The sequence below is a fragment of the Meriones unguiculatus genome, chromosome 19 (genome assembly GCF_030254825.1).
Source record: "Meriones unguiculatus strain TT.TT164.6M chromosome 19, Bangor_MerUng_6.1, whole genome shotgun sequence".
Taxonomy (NCBI): Eukaryota; Metazoa; Chordata; class Mammalia; order Rodentia; family Muridae; genus Meriones; species Meriones unguiculatus.
In genome coordinates, this window is record NC_083366.1 from 46,931,612 (window position 1) to 46,953,671 (window position 22,060).

General features: G+C 41.4%; 1 protein-coding gene and 1 long non-coding RNA gene across 3 annotated transcripts in view; one reads left to right on the forward strand and one right to left on the reverse strand.

Annotated features, from left to right (window-relative positions):
* Positions 1-13,249: 13,249 nt before the first annotated feature.
* On the reverse strand, positions 13,250-20,699 carry LOC132649353 (uncharacterized). The gene is made up of 3 exons (XR_009587780.1): positions 17,483-20,699; positions 15,633-15,741; positions 13,250-13,951 (listed from the first exon to the last, which is right to left on the reverse strand). It is a non-coding gene; the product is annotated as an uncharacterized LOC132649353 (long non-coding RNA).
* Positions 20,700-20,705: 6 nt separating this feature from the next.
* Positions 20,706-22,060, forward strand: part of LOC110539373 (type-1 angiotensin II receptor) — a 42,970-nt gene continuing 41,615 nt past the window's right edge. Inside the window, exon 1 of one of the 2 annotated variants that reach the window (XM_060373090.1) lies at positions 20,706-20,846. The gene's annotated coding sequence lies outside the window, so the exon portion shown is untranslated. Of the gene's footprint in view, positions 20,847-21,347; positions 21,415-22,060 lie in introns of those variants that run through there. The other variant, XM_060373091.1, reaches the window with a different exon arrangement.

A 22,060-nucleotide genomic window follows, 5' to 3' on the forward strand; every position in this document is an offset into this window, starting at 1 on the left:
GCAAACTGTCCCCTCCATCATGCTAGGGAGAGAAATTTCGTATTCAGCAGGAAGCCTAGCATCCCCATTCCTCCACAACCCTGCACTTCAAGTCTCAGATAGAAAATGAGAGAAAGACAAGAACACAGCCATTGTAGCCAGTCAGTGAGCTTCAGAGACCATGTCTTTGAGACAAGATGAAGAGCAGCTGAGGAAGACACAATGTGTTGACCTCTATCTAGTCTCCACATTCATACATGCAGACATGTACTCTCACTTAACACAGCTGTTATGCCCACACACATACGACCACACACATAAACATGTATACACATATACTCTGTTCTCTGTCTCTCTCATACACACACACACATACATACATGCACAGGCAATTGTTCAGTGAGTAGACAGATAGCTAAGTACAGATACAAGGGGAACAATTCCTACTGTCATTGCAGACCAGCTATCATTGCTTCAATTCTGTTCCACACAGAAAGATGCCCCAGCCAAATTTAAACTGCAAGTAGAATTTAATTTTAAAATACTGCTTTTGTTGCTTTGTTATTTTTATATTGTATCTCCTCTTAAAAATCAATTGTTTTGAAAGTAGAAAAAAAAGATGGAACTTTTGTTCTGTTTTGCTTTATTTTGGATTTGAAACGAGGTTTCACTATCTATTCCTGCCTGGACTTACTGAGGGCTGTGCTTTTTGGCACGCTCTGCCACAGCCAGCATGCCAGTATTTTTGATATGGTTAACTTGAACATTTCTTTAAGACAGGTGAAAAACACTCGAATTCATTCATTGATAACTACCCCTAGGTTTTAGCCAAGTTTGTTGTCCATGTCCCCAGTGATCTTCCACTTTCCAGCAGCCAATGGTTAGAAGAGATGACCACACATAGATAATTGTCTTTCAAACATCATTAAAGCCGGCCCTTGCGTGTGCACCTAAATAGGAATTACCTAAATATATTGATGTAGCTAAGGGCTGTGATTAAATTTTCCATTGAACTGTTCTGTAAAACAAGATTACTTTAGAATGAAAATGAATTCCTCTCAGCCATCTTATAATCTTCTTTAGAAGCATTTACATCAGGGGTTATGAGGAAGCATAAGGTGACTTCATCCAAACTACAAGGGATAAACAGGAGGAAAGGCAAACTGCTGTATACAAAAGCCGACACACTTCCGCCGACCACGCCATCACACCTATCTCTGATACCTTCTCTTCCACATGACTCCTCTACGTATTTAAACACACACATGCATGCACTCAAAGCCGTTTATCCCCAAACGAACTAAAACTGCTCTGGGGTATTATCTTTTCCTTAAACAATCACCTAAATTCTTTCTTCTCTTTCAAATTTAAGAAAGTCTGTATTATCATTTCAGCTGCTTCTTGATTATTTCCTAAGCTGTTACGGAGGAGCTTGTGCTCTTTTATTCCACAGACATCATTTTCCACAGAAATGATCTTTTCTTATGCCCATCTGGCGAACCAGCAGGAGCAGTTGGTATATTTTAGGGCTTGTAGGGGTTATTTGTTTACACGCTTTATTTGGGTTTTTCAACCTACCACTCTTCTCCACCCTGATCCCTTCCAGCACCCCAACATCAGGTAAGAGAAGACAGAAGTAGTGGGGGTAGGGGGAGGCAGTTTTACTGGGAGAGTTTTACAAAGAGAGGTTTAATGAGAGGGCAAGCCAGGCACAGGTAAAGACAGAACGAGCCAGAAAAGGAGAAGAAGCCAGAAGATTAGAAGAGATTGCTGGAGTTAGTTTGAAGCCAGGCAGAGCAGTTCAGAGGCTGAGAGGAGTAAGTTTGCTGGGAGAGGAGTTTGAGACAGAACAGCTGAGTCATGAGCTCAGAAAGAACAAGAGAGTGCGAGCTTATTAAGTGGTAAGTCTCCTAGGCTGAAACCATTTCTAGGCCTAGGTGAGATTGTACAGAGGCTAGAAGCTTCCAGGACTAGGCCTAGGTTAGCAGACAGAGCTAGTAAGCCTCTGAGACAACAGCTGAAGCAGGCGGATAAAGTTCCTTTTACAGTGTTGCGATCTTTTTAGAGTACTTTCTGCTGAATCGGGGTGCTGAGACCCTTGTGACAAGTCCACACTTCGAGAGATCTTCAATTTATTCTTATCGCCTCTTTTCTTATGATCACTTGACAAACCAGCAGGAGCAGGAACCAACAGAAGGCATAGCCAGGCCTCCTCCCTTGGGGCTCTGATCTTTTTATACACTTTCTAGAGTCCCCAGAATTAAACCATGTTCAGCTGGAGGAATCATGCTCCTGCCTGAGCACCCACGGGGCAAATAGTCTGCTGCTGTGGACAATCCCGAATAGCTGCATATCCCACACCTGGGTCTAAAGCAAAAACATGTTTATATAACCTAACTGAGTTTTTAAAGACCCCCAAAATTCTCACCGCAAGAGCTCATACGTTTTTCTCTGGAACCTAAACATTCCTCTTTAAATCAAGAAACCATCTATGGCCCCCTTCCTGATTTCACATGGTCCAGGACCTTGGGATTCTTTCAACATTTGTAAACGGTTTTTAAAAATCCGAAGCATAATATTTTACGTGCATAAAAATATATGAATTCAAATAAAATGTGGCTTAAAGACAGCCGACGTTCCTTTCTTGTCAATGGCTGCTTTTGCACACTGGAGGCAGGGCTAAGTGTCACCATAATGAGAGGGAAGCCAAAAAGCCAAATGTAACTAATCCCTCGGCCGACTGGGTAGGCAGGACTAGATGAGGAGCTGAGGAAACGGCAGCTTTATCTTGGCAATTCTGCCAGTTCCCCTATGTGGTTAAAGGCTCACAGAACTATGGATAAGTTATCTCCCCTGATTCAGGAATCCAGGGTACCCCCCTCCAATTGCTTACACATTCGTACCAATAAATTAACTTTATTCTCAAAACACGCTGGACTCTTTATAACAATATTCGTATTTTAGTGTTGATTCCCCTTGTCCACTTGTCAAGAGGACCAGAGGACAAACTAAAAGGGGGATATGACATACTGTGACTCGGAAAGTACAGTCACTTTATTTTAAGCAGAACCCAAAGGGCTAATCATACCGCCCCCTTTTCAGGATAGTCTGTGGCTATCTCTCTTAACTTTGCTTGGCTAGCTAAATTTCTCTTAAACTGCCTCTGTCTCTGAATTATTTCCTTGGGGAAGACAAGAGCCAAGGAGTGATCTTCATCTGTTGCCATAGCCAGGCTGTAAGAGGAATCTCCTAGAAAATTTGCAATTTCACTACTGCTTCCCCTTAGCTGATGGGAAGATAAAATAGGATGTGGAAAGTACTCGAGACGTTATCTGTCTCGCTGTTACTATTTGAGTCGGTGTTAGTTCCTTCCTGTGCTGGCTTCTCTGCCTTCGCCCATTCCTTAGATATGTGTGTTCCTGTACTTCCTGTATTCCTGTACACCTGTACTTCTTCACCTACCTTTTAGCCTTGAACCCCATTCCCTCCGATAGTCTTTGTGGTGGCTGACAGTAATTGTCGACTTGACAGGATCTAGAATCACAGAAGAAGCAGGTCTCTGTGAGCATCTGTAAGGGATAATCTAGATTAATTGAAGTGGAAAGACATACCCTACCTGTGGGCGGCACCATTCCCTGCGTTGGGGTCTCAGACTAGGTAAACGAGAGAGAGTGAACTGAGTGCCAGGCTTCAATGCCCTCTGCCTCCTCCCTGCAGACTCAAGGCAGCCAGTTGGGCCTCCCTCTCCTGCGGCTGTGCTACCACACTTCACTCCTTCGATGAAGTGCTCTGGAACTGCAGGCTGAGATAAATCCTTTGCCCTTACATATTTTCTTGTGAGATATTTTGACACAGCACTGAGAAAAACAGCTAGTACAAGCCTCAGACATAATCTTGATGCTAGCCGCTGCCCTGAGATACATATCTCAGCTCAGATTCTGCTTATTTTGGATTTTCTCCAGTAAAATAAGCTCAGCATATCCAAAATTAAACTCTTTCCTTCTCTAAAATTTGTTCTTTATTTGCATTCTTAATCTCTAGGGATAGAACAGCCAACCACCCTGCCACTAAATGAACAGATCTCTCTCTCTCTCTGTGCCTCATTTTCATCCTTCACATCCAGTCAGTCAACAAATGCCTTCCATTGCATCTCACATCCCACCATCCATACACTTTCTGTCCTCTGTGTTCTCTCAGCAATACCTAATTTGCTAGGTATGGTGGCAAATTCTTTTAATCCCAGCACTCAGGAGGCAGAGACAGGTAGATCTCTGTAAGTTTAAGGCCAGCCGGCTCTGCATAGTGAATTCCAAGACAGCCAGGGCAATAGAGCAAAACCCTACCTCCAAAAGATACAAAACCAAACCAAACAACAACCTAACACTATCAGAAGTTGCTTTATACTTGAGGTTTTGCCTTCTACTTCCACCAGAATTAGCTTTTATCTTCCTATTCAACAAGTAATATTACAGGACTCTGGCGATTCTAATTTTCCATGGGACATGGTTCAGACACTAGAATCAATCCTCTCACAGTCTACTCATTCTTTCAAGTAGTACTCATTGAACGTGTGCAGTATGCCAAACTTTGTAGACCATTAAGACCAAAATTTTCTTTGATCTACCAAAATATTCTTTGATTCAAAAAGTAGATCGGGTAAGATCAAAACATTCTTTGCTATATAGGGATTCCAGCTCATAGGAAGGGATCAATATCACGGAAAGAATCATCACATTTCTCATTCAGCCACACTGGCAAAGGCACCATTTCATACTCAGTGGAACCTGCACAGTGAATGATTTTTGTCTGGGGGTGGGAAAGGGCTCAATTCAAAGCATGGCTCAAATCCTCTCTTTTTGTTTTTAGGAACGTCCTCCAATTTGCTGTTATCAGAGTAAATTCTGGCCCAGCTACTATCTGAGTCTATTTCTATCTATTATTTAAACAGAGTGGTATACATTCCTAATTTTCTAGCCTACCAGAACTGTGTTTTGGTGGTGGTGGTTTGTAGCTGGGGATTAAATCCAGAGCCTTGTGCACACTGAGCAGGCACTCTTCCTCTTAGCTGTACCCTTGGCCTGATTTTGAAGCGTTCCCATTTAAAGTCTAAAAATGACTAACTAAAAGCTATTATAGTTGGTTTGGTTAATTGATTAGTTATGACTTTGGTGACTAAAGCCCACAAACTGGCATATAGCTATGTCACTTTTAATAATATGATGTTTATATTTTTATTCAGGAAAAGTCGAGTGGTTAGTCAATAAGACATGTTTACCTCTGAATGCTTTTTTTTTTTTTTACCATTAAATTTGATTTTCATTTCAGTATGTTTCAGGGCATATAAATATCTTTGCAGATAAATATTGAGGGCGTTAATCTCACAACAAAATGTACGTTTTATATGAATAACTTTTCTGATCAGAAATATCATTGTGTTTATTTGTTAGCATGTAGTTGAATATTTGAATTTCCAGTATCAGATTAAATAATTTCATTTGGAAATTAACATGCAGGTTAATGAGTTGAAATTTTCTCCACCAGATTTATGTTGTATAGAAATTGAGAAATTTTGCTGAAAATTTTCACTCTTTAAGGAAATACATGTCTTCATGGAAGACCATGTTTTTAATCCAAGCTCTCCAGAGCATGAAGCAGGCTGGTCATGAATATGACAACAGCATAGGACGAAAGGAGTTCAAACAGCTACAAAGCCTTGTCCTCCAAAGAGTAGCATTTCTTCGACAGTGCTCACAAGGCACTATGAATTTGCTGCAATTTCTTCAAGATTACTTTATTTTTTTAATTGATTTATGAGCACAAATATTGAAAATCCAGATAATCTTTAAGAACTTTCTAGCACGAAAGAACAGGAGCTACTTGTGCCTGGCAAGCACAGGGTGACAGAGTCACACCTCAGGGCAGTCAGGACTTCCTTAAACTGAGGTGTGTTCTCACCTTCCTAATGCAGTCACAGCTGCTGAGAGGCTGGTTCTGCTAGGTGCCCCATCCAGAGCCTTTAGATTCAGATGGCCCCTGGTGTGAACCATTGATGGAAAGTCAGGTGACACATGCCAGCGTATATTCTGGTCTCACGCTTCCTTGCATTATATTTTTCTATGGGACTCCTGAGGCCAGTTGAGTTTATTTTAGAAGTTTTGTACGTTTTTTGTCTTTATGATTTAACAGTAATGTTGGTTCTGATGCCATTTAAGAATATTTCCAGGAGGAAAAAAATGTGTTAATTAATTCAGTCATTCACTCACTCATTTATTTACTTGGACCTCCTGCTATGCAGCCCTACATGGCCTGGGACTCACACGTAGATCAGACTATCCTTGCTGAGGTCACCTGTCTTTGTCTTCTGAGTACTGAGAGTAAAGTCAGGTCCCAGCACACCTCGCTTTCCCACAGGTTTTGATATGGAGTCTTGCTCTGTTAACTCAGGCTAGCCCTGAGCTCTGCCAAGGTCACTCAAATAAAAGCTATACCTGGATAAACTATTTGCCATACAAGATTTCAAGCTTTTATCAGTTTTATTATATATATATATATATATATTTATATTTATCATACAGATATTCAAGTCATAGACCATGCAGAAAATTTGGCAAAGATAAACAGGCTATGTTAAAAATATAATTGTAACAACAGCTATTTGAATCTACAAGATGTGCCAAAGGGGAGACTCAGGAAATTATCCCGTAGTTAGCATCAATACCAAGGAAGAGAAAGAACAAGTAATAACAGGATCGATCAAGAAGTACTTAGGCAAGAACAATTTAATGAACAAGAAGCAGCATGAAATCGTGCAGAAAGATTGTGGAACACAAACCAGTTGGAAAGTTCGGATACAAGCGCTGTGGCCAAAGGATCCCGAATTTGGCAATTTTGTGTTACAGCAATAATCATGTGAAGAGGTATAAATTAAAGTCATCCTATTGGAATAAAAATAAAATTTCCTTCTGGGTAAAAAAACAAACAACAAAAAACAAAAAACCAACTACAGTCCTTTGGAAAATCTTGCTGCTTAGAAGACGGTTTTAACCCAATCAATGCTGCCGCCACTGGACTCGGCGCGGCGCATAATGAGTGTGAGAGCATTAGCCTACCACCCACGAACATGTTCAAAGCTTACTAATAAGCAGCCGTCAAGCCTGCCAAATACGGTCAGCTTCTGAAGGCCATCTTTGTGAGTAAACCAAGGACGAAGGCTGTTAGAGATTAAGTCCTGAAAAGGTGAAGGCTCTTAGCCATACAAGACCCTCTGGTGGCTGTATTAAGTTTTGCCTTCATTTATCTTTTTGGGCGTCTCACCCACCAATACTGTATTGTTTACAGCCCATCCAAACCTTCCTCCAGTTCGTCCCGTACATCCTCACCACTTCCTCTCACATTCACATTTTCTTCTTTAATTATAATTGTTATACACACACCCCCATACCCTGCTCAGTCCGTTTTGTGTTGCTTGCATGTGTATGTGTTGAGGGAGGGCTCCCCACTTGGGATTAGATAACCCGTTCTTACAGTAGACTCTCCTTTTCTCGGCAGCTATTACTTGCCATCAGCTCTTCATCTCAGGGTGGGTCACTTTCCTAAAGCAGCATAATTCCCAGCTGCAGGCTAAATACTTTTGCTTAGATCTCATTGTTCATCAAAAAACCAACCAACCAACCAACCAAACAAAAACAACCAACCAACCAAAAACAAACAAAACAACCAACCAATCAACCAACCAACCAAACAAAGAACTCTTCTTTTTGCACAGACCATTACAGAAATCCATTTTTTTTTTCACTTAAAAATAACTTGTTTATATGTGAGGACTCATAACACAAAATGGAGCTCGGGCCAGCTCTGAGCATCTCTGTTCTATCAACACCCTAATGCAGCTCAGGCCAGCTCTGAGCGTCCCTGCTCTAACAAGGCACGCTTTGCCACTGATCACCAAGGAGCAACTCAGCAGGAATGTGCGTGTTTGGTCCTACAGAGGTATCCTCAAGCTGGCCAGATGGCAAAGAAGCTTTAGTCAAGTGCACAACCTCCCTTTGGTGGATAAATGGCTGCCAGCAGGTGCTGTGAATAAACTGCTTTTCAGGAAAGAAGATCCCGCTCTCCAAAACCGAGCCCAAAGTAAGACATTCGGGAGAAAAATGCTCGGATTTTGTGGAAAATCAGTAAAATTGGTACTTCCTATTTTCCTTACATTTTCTTAGTTAATTAAACTCAAGTAGAATTTTGCAAATGTCACTCCATTTTATGGGAATTTAAATCTGAAAGTGTGTTGATTTCTTTACTGAGGTGAGATTATGCATACTTCTCCATCTTAAATTCCTGTCTTATTCTTATTTTACATATCATTTCATGGAATATTCAATGCTTCCTTTTAAAAAAGTTAATGTGCAAGCAACTATCATTAATTCAAAGTTCTTTTGTACAGATAATGGCGTATTTATCTAGTGGTCCTTAAAATGCTGTTAGATTTAGAATACACAAAACATTTTGCTGTGGGAATGATACTTTTGGTAGTATATATATATATATATATATATATATATATATATGTATTTCCTTCTATTTACCAAAATTGTTATTGGTGGATGTAATGAGTTTATCATTTTCAGAAAATGAAATTAATTCGCTCTAAAGTAATGGTTCATTACTTACCATACATCTTAAATCATGTCTAAAGGTAAAATACACTTTATTTCTTTCAGTTCTCTTTGTTCGTGAATATTTAAATAATTTAAAAATATTGATCTCATAGTTAAGTCAAAATAAAACATACATAAACATTTTAATTCTTTAGATATTCCACGAGGTTATTGAACAATATTTAAAGTAGCCTTACATTCTGGTGAGTTATAGAATATTTCAAATGTTCATTCTTTATGTCTGTAGGTGAAAATGATGGAAACAATAGTGAAAAATCCTAATTAATATCTGTGAAGTTTTTCACTTTGTGTTTTAAACATGTTACCTTTGCACCAATGTTTATTGTAGTTCTACTCACTATAGAAAGCAAATGGTCAGTCCAACAGTACAGCAACAGTTGAATGTATAATAAAAACGTGGTACATGTAAACAATAGAATTTTATTCAGCCATAAACAAGAATGAAATTGTAAAAATTTCAAGAAAATGGGTATAACTGAAATGTTTTTTATTAAGTGACACAAACAAGATTTATGAAAACAAATATCGCTTCTTCCCTCTTACGCGTGGATCCTAGGTTCTCACCTGTATTCACATATTATCTTGTAGTGAGTTTGTATAGAACCCACAGAACTTGAAAACTGGCTTGCAAGGATTGGGAAAAGAGGTTTAAAAGAAGAAGGGTGAAGGGAGTATTTGCCACATGTGGTATGAAAGTAGATTGGTGTAAGCAGGGGCAGGGGGGAGGGATAGGGAGAGAGAAAAGTAGGCAAAAACAAAACAAAGTGTGCATGAAAATGCCCTAGGGAAAACCTGCTGATTTCCAGGATAATTACAATTAAATTAAAATTTCAAAGTAAGCACTTTTAAAAATACTTATTTTTATAAGTGTGATTATTACCTACATGTATGTACATCTCACACATGCCGGTTTTCCGTGGAGGCCAGAAAATGTTATCAGATCCCCAGGAAATGGAGGTAGAGACATGTGAGCCACCATATAGGTGCTGGGAAATGAGCCCAGAATATTTCAAATGTTCATTCCTTCTGTCTGTAGGTGAAGGTGCTGTTGCAGAGGACTGCAAGGGCAGCGAGTGCAAGTACTCTTAACAACCGAGTGACCTCTCTCCAGTCCCTACGTAATAGTAATAATAATAACAATAATAATAAATTTAAGTAGTTACATTTGTAAAGGTAGAGAATAAAATGGATAGAGCAGTTTTTTTTTTGTTTTTTTTTTTTTGTTTTTTTTTTTTTTTTTTTTTTTTTTTACCATATTTAACATCTGACAGTACACTCTACAGCTAGCAGAAATGGATCCGGAAAGTAAATCATTAGAACACAAGTGTAAAACTCTGTTGTTCTATTAGTTAGACTACATGCATGCCCACTCAAGAGCGCTGAGCAACGCTGCTTTTGTCATATTCATATTTGTCTCTACGTTTTTATAAAATTCTTTGAATGAGGGCCATGAAATTTGGCAAAGCGTACTGAGTAAGATTCCTGTTTTAACGGGATTTCGTGGTGGGTGTGTTTGAGCTATGAGCAATGTACACGCATAGAAATAATTAGAGCCATAGTGGGAATATGACAAAGTGGTGGAGCACTTGCCTAACATGTGAAAAGGGACTAAGTTCAATTCCCAGGGCCACAAGGAATAAACAAACAAACAAACATGTAGACAGAGGGGGGAAAGGCAAGAAAAAGAAGAAAGGGGAAAAGCAAGAAATAAAGGAAGATTTGAGCTAATGAAAACAGCCAATAATTACTGATCTTACAGTCAGTGGCAATTACCTATGTTTTACCTGTGTTAGACATCGATCCTCATTCACACTGAGTTAGGCTCTATTATCAGAGTTGTTTCACTGGTAACCAGACTGAAGCAGTTTAAACAACTTGGCCAACTCAGACAACTAGTTAATGAGATGCTGGAAATCCCTGATTGTAAGTGTGTTGTGTGATAGCTTTCTCCGAAGTTAAAAGTCTTCCACCTTGTAGGGAAACTCTCTTAGTCATAGGGTGAAAGTGAGACACCAGGATATTTTAGGAATGTTTACACGGAGGTGAAACCACAGCATGTTTTAGGGCACTGGTTATCACCCTTCCTAATGCTACCACCCTTTAGCACAGTGCCTCAAGATGGGGTGGCCCCAACCATCAAATAATTTTTGTTGCTACTTCATAACTGTAATTTTGCTGCTACTATGAACCGTAATGCAGATGTGCAGATGAACTGATACGCAGATATTCGTAGGGAACCCTTCTGAAAGGGTCATTCAACCCCCAAGGAGGTCACGGCTTTCAATTTGAAAACCCCTGTTCTAGGGGCGGGTGAAACACTCTATTGTGCAAGGAGGCCCCATTAAGACCGAAAGTAAACAACTTGAAATAGTTTGGGGAAGTCTCTGAAACTGATCAAATTTACTAAGATGCTCCCTCCCCCACAGTATAGATGTATGAGACTGCGCATCACTCTTAGACTAGACAGGCTGTGATTTTGACACAAGCTCAGTCTCCTGGAAGAAGTAGACACCATCCAGGAAGCCGGAAAGTAGGAGAGCAGCCAAGATGCTTAGAAGAAAGAACAAAAAACAAAAAACAAAAACAAAACAACACACAACAACAGAAAACCCAGCTGAGTTGCCTAAAAGAGGCTCAGATCTACTGAGCTTCCTGGAAAGGGCACTCTACCTATTGAAGCTGTATATTGTATCCTGGATCGCCTCGTCGTGGGTGAGCTGTCACTCATTCTGGGTGGGCTTTCATGACACAGCTGTCTTTGAGTCATTATTGATTGTGTAGTAACCACTCACCTCGATTTCTGTAAGTAACCCCAGTAAAACTCATTGTTTCACCAAGTTGGAGTTTGGTGGTATATGTACTTTGATCTATCGTTGGCTCCCTACGTGGGGTGAGTAGACACTTGTTCAGGTCTCCCTAGGAAAAGTCTGTCTTACAACCAAGAGCCAGGAAGTATGTTCTGTCCACTGGCCTATCCAAGCCCAAGCTGGTTCCTCTTTAAGGAAACGTCAGATCTCTGAACTCCTTGTTAAACACTTCCTCCACAAAAACTATGGCATCTGTATATATTTTTAAAACAGGCATAAAGTTCAAAGGAGATAGTAACCACTGGAAGATATGAAAAGAAAATTAAGAGACTAGTCTTTGATCTCAATTTTTTAATTTATATATTCGCCTTATATCCTGAGCGTAGCCTCTCTCCTGTCTCTTCCCAGTCCCCCTTCCCCTCTCCCCTTTCCCCTTCTCTTTAGAAAAGGGAAGCCCCACCCCCCACCTTAGCACAATAAGTCACATCAGGACTGAGCTCATCCTCATACAATGAGGCCAGCCAAGGCAGTCCCACAGTTTTTGAGGATAGGCAAGTTTTCAAACAGCAAAGTTTAGAAGGTAGGGTAGTCTAAATGATGGGTCACATAGGACAAAGATTAAAGTTGAAAATTGGGGAAAAAAATGTATAAAGATGGGGTAAGACAAAATGAAGTAAAATGAAGCCTCTGAGGAGTGTGAGTCAGCCATGGTCTTTCCCAGCGTTGGACTTTGGCATGCTACACTACCAACTTGTTGGGAAAGAGAGCTTGCCAGTGAAATAGTGGCATTATTGTTACATAGGTAACCAACTGATTTCTGTTTGGATCTGAGGTTTACTCCATACAAGGATATTAAAGTCCACAAATGGGAAGATTAAAGACCCTAAAGTGAGCTTACTACTTTTGTTTTCCTAAATTGACACGTTGTGGAACTGCCTCATAAATACTTATGTATCACATAGCCTAGCAATGCTCTCAGCCTTCATCAAAGAAGCTTTTCTTTACAGCAAATGGCAGTTGATTCCGATAGGATGGCTGGTTAACATACTGAGGCCAAGTGCTTAGCCTTAAATAGGACACCCGTAAAACTCCCTTTGAGCATCAGAGAACACTGTGGAAGACAGGTCCAAAATAACGCAGGAGTAGACAGTGGAGAGCAGGCCCATGAAATGCTGTCTCTGTGGAATGCTGTGGCTGCCTGGATAGGGCTCTCAGCCTGCTGAGCCCATAAACACTTAGTCATAGAAAGAGGACGGGATAATAGGGCCTTTCTCTGCTCAGTAGAACTCACAGGAGTCAAGAACTGTGAGGAAGAGGAAGTCATTGTCTTTAGTAATGTAGCCACTGGTTAAGTTACTCCAGCAAATGGGTTCCCACCTATGCCCACACAGTGGTCTTGGTTGATCTCAAAGCAAAGCAAACAAACAAAAGAAAACAGTCACGAAACTGGAATGGCAATTTGGTGGCAGGAGGAGGGCCTCTGGAGGAGGTGTAAGCATGACCAAAATGCATTATGTACACATATGAAACTGAGAAAAATTAATTTATTCCTAAAGATAATATATCCTTGCATGTCTTTTGAAAAAGAGTTCCTGTCTCAGCCAAGCAGAGATAAGGCACAACTCTAAATTTGGGCCTTGAAGTACTCTGAAAACCCACTTTAAGCTTACAGATGCATTTTGAGGTTTAATAATGATCTTGCATTTCATGATAATCATATTTTCTATTTTTCAAATTACTAGGGATGATAACTCATTGCTATGCTTTTAGCTCTAAAGAAAGAGAAGGTAATTTAGGTTAAAACATTGTTAAATGATTAACAAGCTTATCTATAGCAGTATGGTTAGCTCAATGGAAATGAGATAAAACACAAACACCGAAACTTTATTTTGCCTTAAGTGCCTTATGAGTCCAAATAAAAAGTAAAAACTGTTGGACGGAAGTGCTTTCTATGTGCCTGTTACATAGAACTTACACACCCACAGAAGAGTTCCAGGGCTGTTGCCTGACAGTTTGTCTGTGTTTTAGATACAGCTTCCTGGCGTTTATTTACAAATAATTCCCTTATTAAGAAAGACATTTTTAAAAGAAGAAAGAAATTTTAGTCTATAAATTTTATCAAAACATTTATAAATTTTATAATAATAATAATAAGAACACAGGAAGGAACTATCTCGATAATAAAAATATACACAGTTTACAGATACTGTGGTGGTTTGAGTAGGTTTGGCCCCCACAGACTCATGTGTTTGAATGCTTGGCCGCAGGGAGTGGCTCTATTAGAGGGTGTGGCCTTACTGGAGGAAGTGTGTCACTGTGGAGGTGGGCTTTGAGAGGTCTCCTGTGCTCAGGCTCTGCCCGGTGAGGAAGATAGTCTCCTCCTGGCTGCCTTCAGATCAAGATGTAGAACTCTCAGCAGCTCCAGCGCCATGTCTGCCTGCTGCCATGCTTCCTCTTGTGATGTCATGGAGTCTCTTCACAGCGATGGGAATCCTAACTAAGACAGGTATAAAATAAGCTTTTGATAAAAAGTGATAAAGAGCAAGAAAATGATTTTAGATAGGTATGGGTTTTGTGCAGAGTTTTGTCCTGAATTATAAGATTGTTTCAACATGGAACAAATGAAAAAAGACAAAACTGAAGGTCCGGAGTGCCAAACTTACAGAAAGTGGACACGCTTTTAACTAAGTTAGTTATAATATAAAAGTCATTATAAATGTTAAGGTCACTAGATGGTGGTCGCTCACACCTTTGATCCCAGCACTTGGGAAGCAGAGACATCAGATCTCTGGGTTCAAAGCCAGCCTGGTCTACAGAGTGAGTTCCACAACAGCCAGGACTACACAGAGAAACCCTGTCTTGAAAATGCAAACGAAAAAGGAAATGCAAATCAAAACGACCCTGAGATTTCACCTTACACCCATCAGAATGGCTAAGATAAAAAACTCAAGTGACAACACATGCTGGAGAGGATGTGGAGAAAGGGGAACCCTCCTCCATTGCTGGTGGGAATGTAAACTTGTACAACCACTTTGGAAATCAACCTGGCGTTTTCTCAGACAATTAGGAATAGTGCTACCTCAAGATTCAGCTATAGCACTCCTAGGCATACATCCAAAAGATGCTCAAGTACACAATAAGAACATTTGCTCAACCATGTTCTTAGCAGCTTTATTCGTAATAGCCAGAACCTGGAAACAACCCAGATGTCCCTCAGCTGAGAAATGGATACAGAAAGTATGGTATATTTACAGAATGGAATACTACTCAGCAATTAAAAACAAGGAAATCATGAAATTTGCAGACAAATTCTGGGAACTAGAAAAGATCATCCTGAGTGAGGTATCCCAGAAACAGAAAGACACACATAGTATATACTCACTTATAAATGGGTACTAGACCTATAAGATAAGAAAAACATACTAAAATTTGTATACCTAAAGAAGTTAAGTAAGAAGGAGGACCCTGGGTAAGATGACCATACCTCACTCAGAAAGGCAAACAGGATGGACATGAAAGAGGGTAAAAACAGGGAACAGGATAGGAGCCTACCACAGAGGGCTTCTGAAAGACTCTACCGAGCAGGGTATCAAAGCAGATGCTGAGACTCATAGCCAAACTTTGGGCAGAGTGCAGGGAATCTTATGAAAGAAGGGGGAGATAGAAAGACCTGGAGGGGACAAGGAAAACCAAAAATTCTTGGAACAGAGGGCTTTCCTGAGCCTGATCCTCCAACCAAGGACCATGCATGGAGATTACATAGAACCCCTGCACAGATGTAGACCATGGTGGTTCAGTGTCCAAGTGGGTTTCCTAGTTATCAGAACAGGGACTGTCTCTGACATGAACTCAGTGGCTGGCTCTTTGATCACCTTCCCCTAAGAGGGGAGCAGCCATACCAGGCCACAGAGGAAGACAATGCAGCCACTCCTGATAAGACCTGATAGACTAGGATCAGATGGATAGGGATGAGGACCTTCGATATCAGTGAACTTGGGGAGGGGCATGGGAAAAGATGAAGGAGGGAGGGTGAGATTGGGAAGTAATGAGTGAGAGGTATACAAAGTGAATAAAGTGTAATTAATAAAAATAAATAAATAAACGAAAAAGAAAGAAAAAAAAAGAAGGGAACTGAAAAAAAAAGAAAGAAAGAAAATGCAAACAAACAACAAACCTTTGTTAAGGTCAAAATTCGATACCCAGAGCTGAAACTGAATTTGTCATTCAGTACAGTAAGATTTTTCCCCTGTATTCATCTGTTCTTATCAATGTTTTTCCAAAACCTGGTTTAGGAAAACAAAAATTGGTTTCATTTTTTTGCTGAATGAAGTGTTTAAATCTCTCTCTCACCACTAAGCTTATTTTCTTATTAGATAAAATATTCATTTGTTGGGTGGCTAGCACAGTAGGAGAAATTTTGTTAAAATGTATTTGTATTTGGGGGCATTCCTAGTGAGTGAAGACTTAATTTCAAAATTCAAGTCTACAAATAATATTTGAGTTTTCAGACAACACTAATAACTTTTCAAAATTAACCAACACTTTGGCTTTATCTAAGATGCATCCCTTTTGGAAACATCACCATCTCTTTATAACACAATTTCTTGGTGTGTTATAAAATGTTAATTGAAAATCACACGAGCAGTATCTATCATAGGGAGACACAGACTCATTTGTTTGCTTATTCTGTGTGAGTGTGTGCGAGTGCCTGTGTGTGAATGTGAGCCCGTGTGCGTGCACACTTGCAGAAGAACCTGCAGCAGCCTGCTTTCCCCTTCCGCCGTGAAGATCCTGGGACTAGGACACAGACTGTCAGGTGTGCTGGCAAGCTCCTTCATTCACTGAGCTCTCTCGCCAGCTGAAAGAACTTCATAAAGGAGGTCAGTGAGGTGTTTCAGAAGATGAACACATTTGACAGGCAATTCTGACAGCTTGATTGCTAGCCCTAGACACATGTAAGGGTGGAAGAAGGAGGCGGACTCCACAAAGTTGTTCTCTGATTGTCAATCACAACCCCTCATAATGAATGAATGAATGAAATATTTAAACTGAATAAATAATGTGTTTAAGATATTTGGTATTCCGTGTGGTTTATTCTTAAGTGATAAAATACTATTCTTGTACTTTTATATGACTTTTAAATTTTTATGCATCTGTGTTATGAAAGCATCTGTAAACGGTAGTGCATGCAGCTGCCTCGGGAGCTCAGAGGGATTCATTGTCCTTCAGCTGGAGGGATAAGGGTTAGCAAGCTTCCAGAACTTGGGTCCTCAGCAAGAGAAGAACCCACTCTGAACTGTGCAGCCATCTCCCCAGCTCCTCTAACCTTCTTTAACTCAACTTTTTATTTCTAGAGAATTTACACACGAGGATTGACATCATTTTCATCCTTCTCTCCCACCTCTGATATCCCCCTCTTTTCTACTTTACGTATGTGTAAACTGCCGAGTCCACCTAGCATTGTTAGTGTGTATGTGTGCTCAGGGCCGGCCACTAGAAATTGGATGGCCTATCAGGGACCTCACCCTGGAGAAAACAGGATTCTCTGCTCTAGCAGCCACCGAGCTCTTCATTAATGGTGGGAGCTTGTGGAGCTTGCCTGTCTATATTGGCATGTTAATTGAACCTGTCACTATGCAGGTTTTCTTTGGGACCATATTGTATCTTTGCGGTAACCTCCTTCTGCTGAAAACAGAAGCTTCTTTGATGATGAGTTGAAAGCTACACTTATCTGTGAGTATAAGGTTAAGTTTTTATAATACAGTTAGGAAATATTAATTTAGAAAAAAAGGGAGCAGTAGGTTTTCCCCTAGAGGGTCACATGACCTCTCCGGCCACCAGTAGTTGGTTAGGCAACCAAGTAGTGGAGGCATAAATTCCCTCCACTGAGTGGTCTTAACTTGAATTAGACAACAGTTGGTTACCCCCGAGATAAAAGCGCCACTGTTGCACCATTGGGACTGCCTTGCCAGTCCAGTCACTGTGGTTCACAGGCTTTATAGTCAGGTAGGACTGGTAGCTTACCTGTCACCTTCTGATACCATGAGAGCAGGTCCTCAGGCTTGCAGGTCAGTTCCAACACACTTCTTCACTTCTGTGTCCAAAGCGTGTGATGTATTCAGAAATAGCATCTTGCCTTCTAGCTCTGGAAGGCAACCAAGGGCACTGCCAATAGTTCAAATTGTTTTGGAAAACTCTTGTAACCGCTGACCAACAACTCGAAAGGTTTCCCATGCTTACCACGAGGGTTAATGCAAGGTAGTGTGTGGCCCCTTGTGAAAATCATCATCACCTTGTGTGCTGTTAAATGTGTACACGCACACATACACACGTGCACACACATTTCAAAAATAAGATTATAAAATAGTATGTTGCTCTGTGGACTTTTCAAACTTTCTTACCATTACATCTTTCTCCTTCTTCTCTTTTCCTCCGTATCACCCTTCCTCCTTACTCTCCAGTATAAGTCTCCCCCATTTTCTCTATCACCCCATTTGTAGCACGGGTCTCCTGCTCACGCCCTTTCTAGGGCTTCTCCTCTCCTCTGTCCACGGTCTCCTTCTGTTTTCCTGGCTTCTTAGCATACTTCAGGTTACCCCTCATAATGAATGAACGAATTACATCTGAATGAATATTCACTCAGTGGAATATTTTCTAGTTCCATCCATTCAGCTACATATTTCATTATTTTTTTTTTTCAGAGCTAAGTAGTATTGCATCGTGTGTATGAACTACTTTTTCATCATCTATTCATTAGCTGAAGGACATTTAGATTGTTTCCATTTCCTAGGTAGTATGAATAGGGCAGCTATAAACATGGATGGACAAGCACAGTGGAGTAGGATGTCCAGTCCTTTGGGACTGTGACAAGGAGTGTTGTAGCTGGGCCACATGCTGGACTGACTTTCAGATTTTTGAGACTTTTCCATACTGATTTCCACATTGGCTGCACCAGTCTGCGTTCTGAACAGCAGTGAATGAAGGTTCCCTTTCCCTTGCATCCTCAGCAATAGTTTCGCCAGCTGTTTTCTTGATCTTCACCATCCTGACTGGGGTACGATGGACTCTCGGAGTAGTTCGATTTTCATTTCTCTGATTGCTAAGGATGGTGAACATTTTATAATATATTTCTTAGCCATTTTCTTTTTTTAAATTTCTTCTTTAGAGAACTCTTTGTTCAGATCCAGAGGCCAAGTTTTAAATTGGGCCGTCTGTTTTCTTGACTCTGGTTTTTTGAGTTCTTTTATATATTTGGGAAATTAATCCTCTGTCAGATGTATAGCTGGCAGGGATTTCTCTCCTACTCTGTGGGCCCCCACCTCTCTCACTTTATTGTTTCTGTTTCTTTCGCCGTGTAGAAGACTTTTAGCTTTATAAGGTTTCATTTGCCAATTGTTGGTCTTAATTTTGGAGCAAACGGAGTCCAAAGTTCAGGAAGTCCTTTCCTGAACGTGTGTCTCGGAGGGTACTGCTTAGGTTTCCTTCTAGCCATTTCGTTCTTTCAGGTCCCACACTAAAAGACCACCACCTTTCTTTAAAACTGAGTTTGTATGTTTTTCAAAGACTCAACTAAAATACCCGGTACTTTTCACAATGTCAGAATTTATTAACTAACAATAAATTCAGAAGGTATGTTGACTTTCTTTGTCAGCATCAATTTGACAAGTAGTCTCTATTTCCCGACAAGGTAGATACAGAAACACGGAATCTTTTATTCTAATCTTATCTATGAATATTAACTTTCAGATTATGCACTACACATCAAGCAATATATAAGCATTTTATATATGCTTTTTATGGATCCGCTGTGTAGGATTGAAGAGTATCAAGCAGGGCTTAAGGAATTGCATAGGCACTTGAGAAGCAGACAGGGTAGCTCAAGGGATCAAAAAAGGTCTCTGTGGTAATAAGATACCCAGCGCTGAAGGTCTGCTGCTGAGAATCAAGGTTTGAGCTGAGCCATTGGCAGAGGCTTTGGATGCTGAATGGAAGACTCAAGCTAGAGGACAGTTGGGTGGCAGGAAAAGACAGACAACGGGCAGATTATATCACTTCAAGTGGAACAGCCACATCACAGCAGGGACTGAGGCAAGCTGAAGGTCCTAGGATGGTTGGGAATTCTTTGCTGCAGGGAGGTTGGTAAGATAAGGTCCTTTGAAGCCTTAGGGCTCCTTCTCTTCAGGGGGGTCAGATGAGGGAGCTGCACCCCTGCTAGCCTGGTTTTCCTGGTTTGATAGTAACATCAGCGTGTGTGGCTATAGCCCCCATTTACTTCTTTTTTTTAAATAGTGGGGACCTTTCTGCTTTAAGGAACAAGTTGTTAATCTGTGTGTGCCTTGTGCCTGGTGCCAGGCAGATGGTGTTTACAGGCACAGTAAGGTGTAAATTCTACTTGTGCGTTTTCACCCAAAATGGAGTCAGTGCTGCTTGTAAAACAGAACCTCTGCCGTTTGAAAAGCCACATCCTGATCTCATTATCTTTATTTTCACCAGATTTGAATCTCTAGTACTTTTCATTGAGGATTTGCGTCTCCATTCACAGAAGCTGTTAGTCTGAAGTGTTCTTGTACTGTGTTGCCTGAGTTTGGTATCAGAGTAATGCACTGGGAATGTATTTTCTTTCTTTCTTTCTTTCTTTCTTTCTTTCTTTCTTTCTTTCTTTCTTTCTTTCTTTCTTTCTTTCTTTCTTTCTTTCTTTCTGGACTGAGTTCATTTTGTTCTCAAATGTCTTTGGGCTGCTTTGTTTGTTTGGCAGTCCGTTTTTTATTTTTTAAATAAATGCAGTCAAGCCACACGTAAACTAGGAGGAACTAATAATCAGCTCTTTTGTTTTACAATTCTGAAATTAATCCATGCCATCTGTGATTCACAACAAAGGCGTCAATTTTTGAGTTAGTCACAGCAAAGACAAGGGAGTTCCCTAATTCATCCTTAAAAGTTTTTTTTTTTTTCCTTTCTAAGCAAAGCATTTTTCTTGGAGTCAATTCATGCGGCCTTACCCCGACTTCCCTTCCCTCCATCCTCAACACTTCAGGCACATTTAACACTCTGACACTTCAGGACCAGCCGAGCGTGGATCTGGGAGGTGATACCGGGTGACTGGCAGCGGGAAAGATGCCTTCGAGGAGAGGGTTGGCCCGAGGGTCTCGGGGCGGGGCGGGGGAGGAGTGCAAAGCCAAGCCTCGGGGTTGGAACCTGTGGAGCGGTGACGCCCCCTAGTCTATAAATAAGGAGGTGACTCACTGCTGATCGCCAGGCGGCTGAGAGGGACTGGGTGATGCTGGTTGACGGGAGAGGACGCGGGGCGTGAGTCCTGTTCCACGGGTCGCCGGAGTGGCCGAGGCCGGTCCCAGCGCAGCGGCTCTCCCAGCTCTGCCGCTCTCCCCGGGTGAGTCCCAACCCAGGCGTCCCGCCAGCGTGGTGATCGAGGGCGGGAGGGGTCGGCTTCTTGTCACCGCTAATGAGTCCGGAGTCCTGGGCAAAGAAGACCCGGGGGATCCAGGGAAGCGAGCTCATTCCCGGCCAGAGGACAGACAGGAGTTGGCTGCCCTCCTCCAGATCAGGTGGAAGGAAACCGCGCTGGTTTGCAGCGTGGTCCAAAGGAGTCGTACTGTTTTGATCAAACTCTTTCGAGTACACGCGAGAAACCTGCGGGAGGCAAGCAAGCCAACTTTCCTCCGTGCCTTTAAGTAACGGTTGTAGTTTAACTGTGACCCGAATTTAACCGTGGCCTGAGTGACCATTTGAAGTTGTTATACTTTGAGCTTAAGTTGGACTGTCCCCCAACCTCCCCTTTTTGTTTGCCAGTGACCACGCACTTGCCTTCTCTGCTGCACGCTCTCCCTGCAAACCTTGGTTAGTGGGTCATTGGCATCAGACACAGGCAGTAGGTGGGCCAAACTCCATCGCGGCAAATGGCAGATGTTTCCGGCTGCTCTTTGATTCCTCAGACTGAGGTAGGGAGAAGCAGGTAACTCTCCCTGGGCAGGCAGACTTGGCCTGAGGTTCCCTCAGGATTTCAGTGGTCTCCTTTCAACACTGAGCCAACCGCAGGGCTGTCCACTCCTCTGCTCCATTTCCCGTTCCTCATAAACGTTTAGCCCAGTGCCTCAGCAACCCCAGACTGCTGTGGTATCCAGAAAATTTAAGGCAACCCTACCCAAGGCTTGACCTGTCCCTTTGTCTTTGGCCAAGCATAGGGGAACGGGCCACTGGTGCCCCTTGTCTGCCAATGAACTCATTAAGCATGAAGACCCAACACCAACTCCCGGGAGACGTTTGGGCAGTCTGCGTGCCCTGAGGTCCCTTTTGGAAGTTGGCAGCATTAATTTCCTGTGTCATTCCAGGAAGAGAGAGCAACAGAGAGGAATCAAGCAACCTTACAGCTTGTTCTCTTCAGTCAGTATTTGTCTCCTTTTTCAAGGTACTTCATTCCGAAAATGATTTTCTTGATAGTTGCCACCACGGAGTCCTGGGGCCCCGTTTTTTTATTGCACATAGCAATTTTTTTTAATATATATATATATATATATATATATATATATATATATATATATATATAGAGAGAGAGAGAGAGAGAGAGAGAGAGAGAGAGAGACCCAA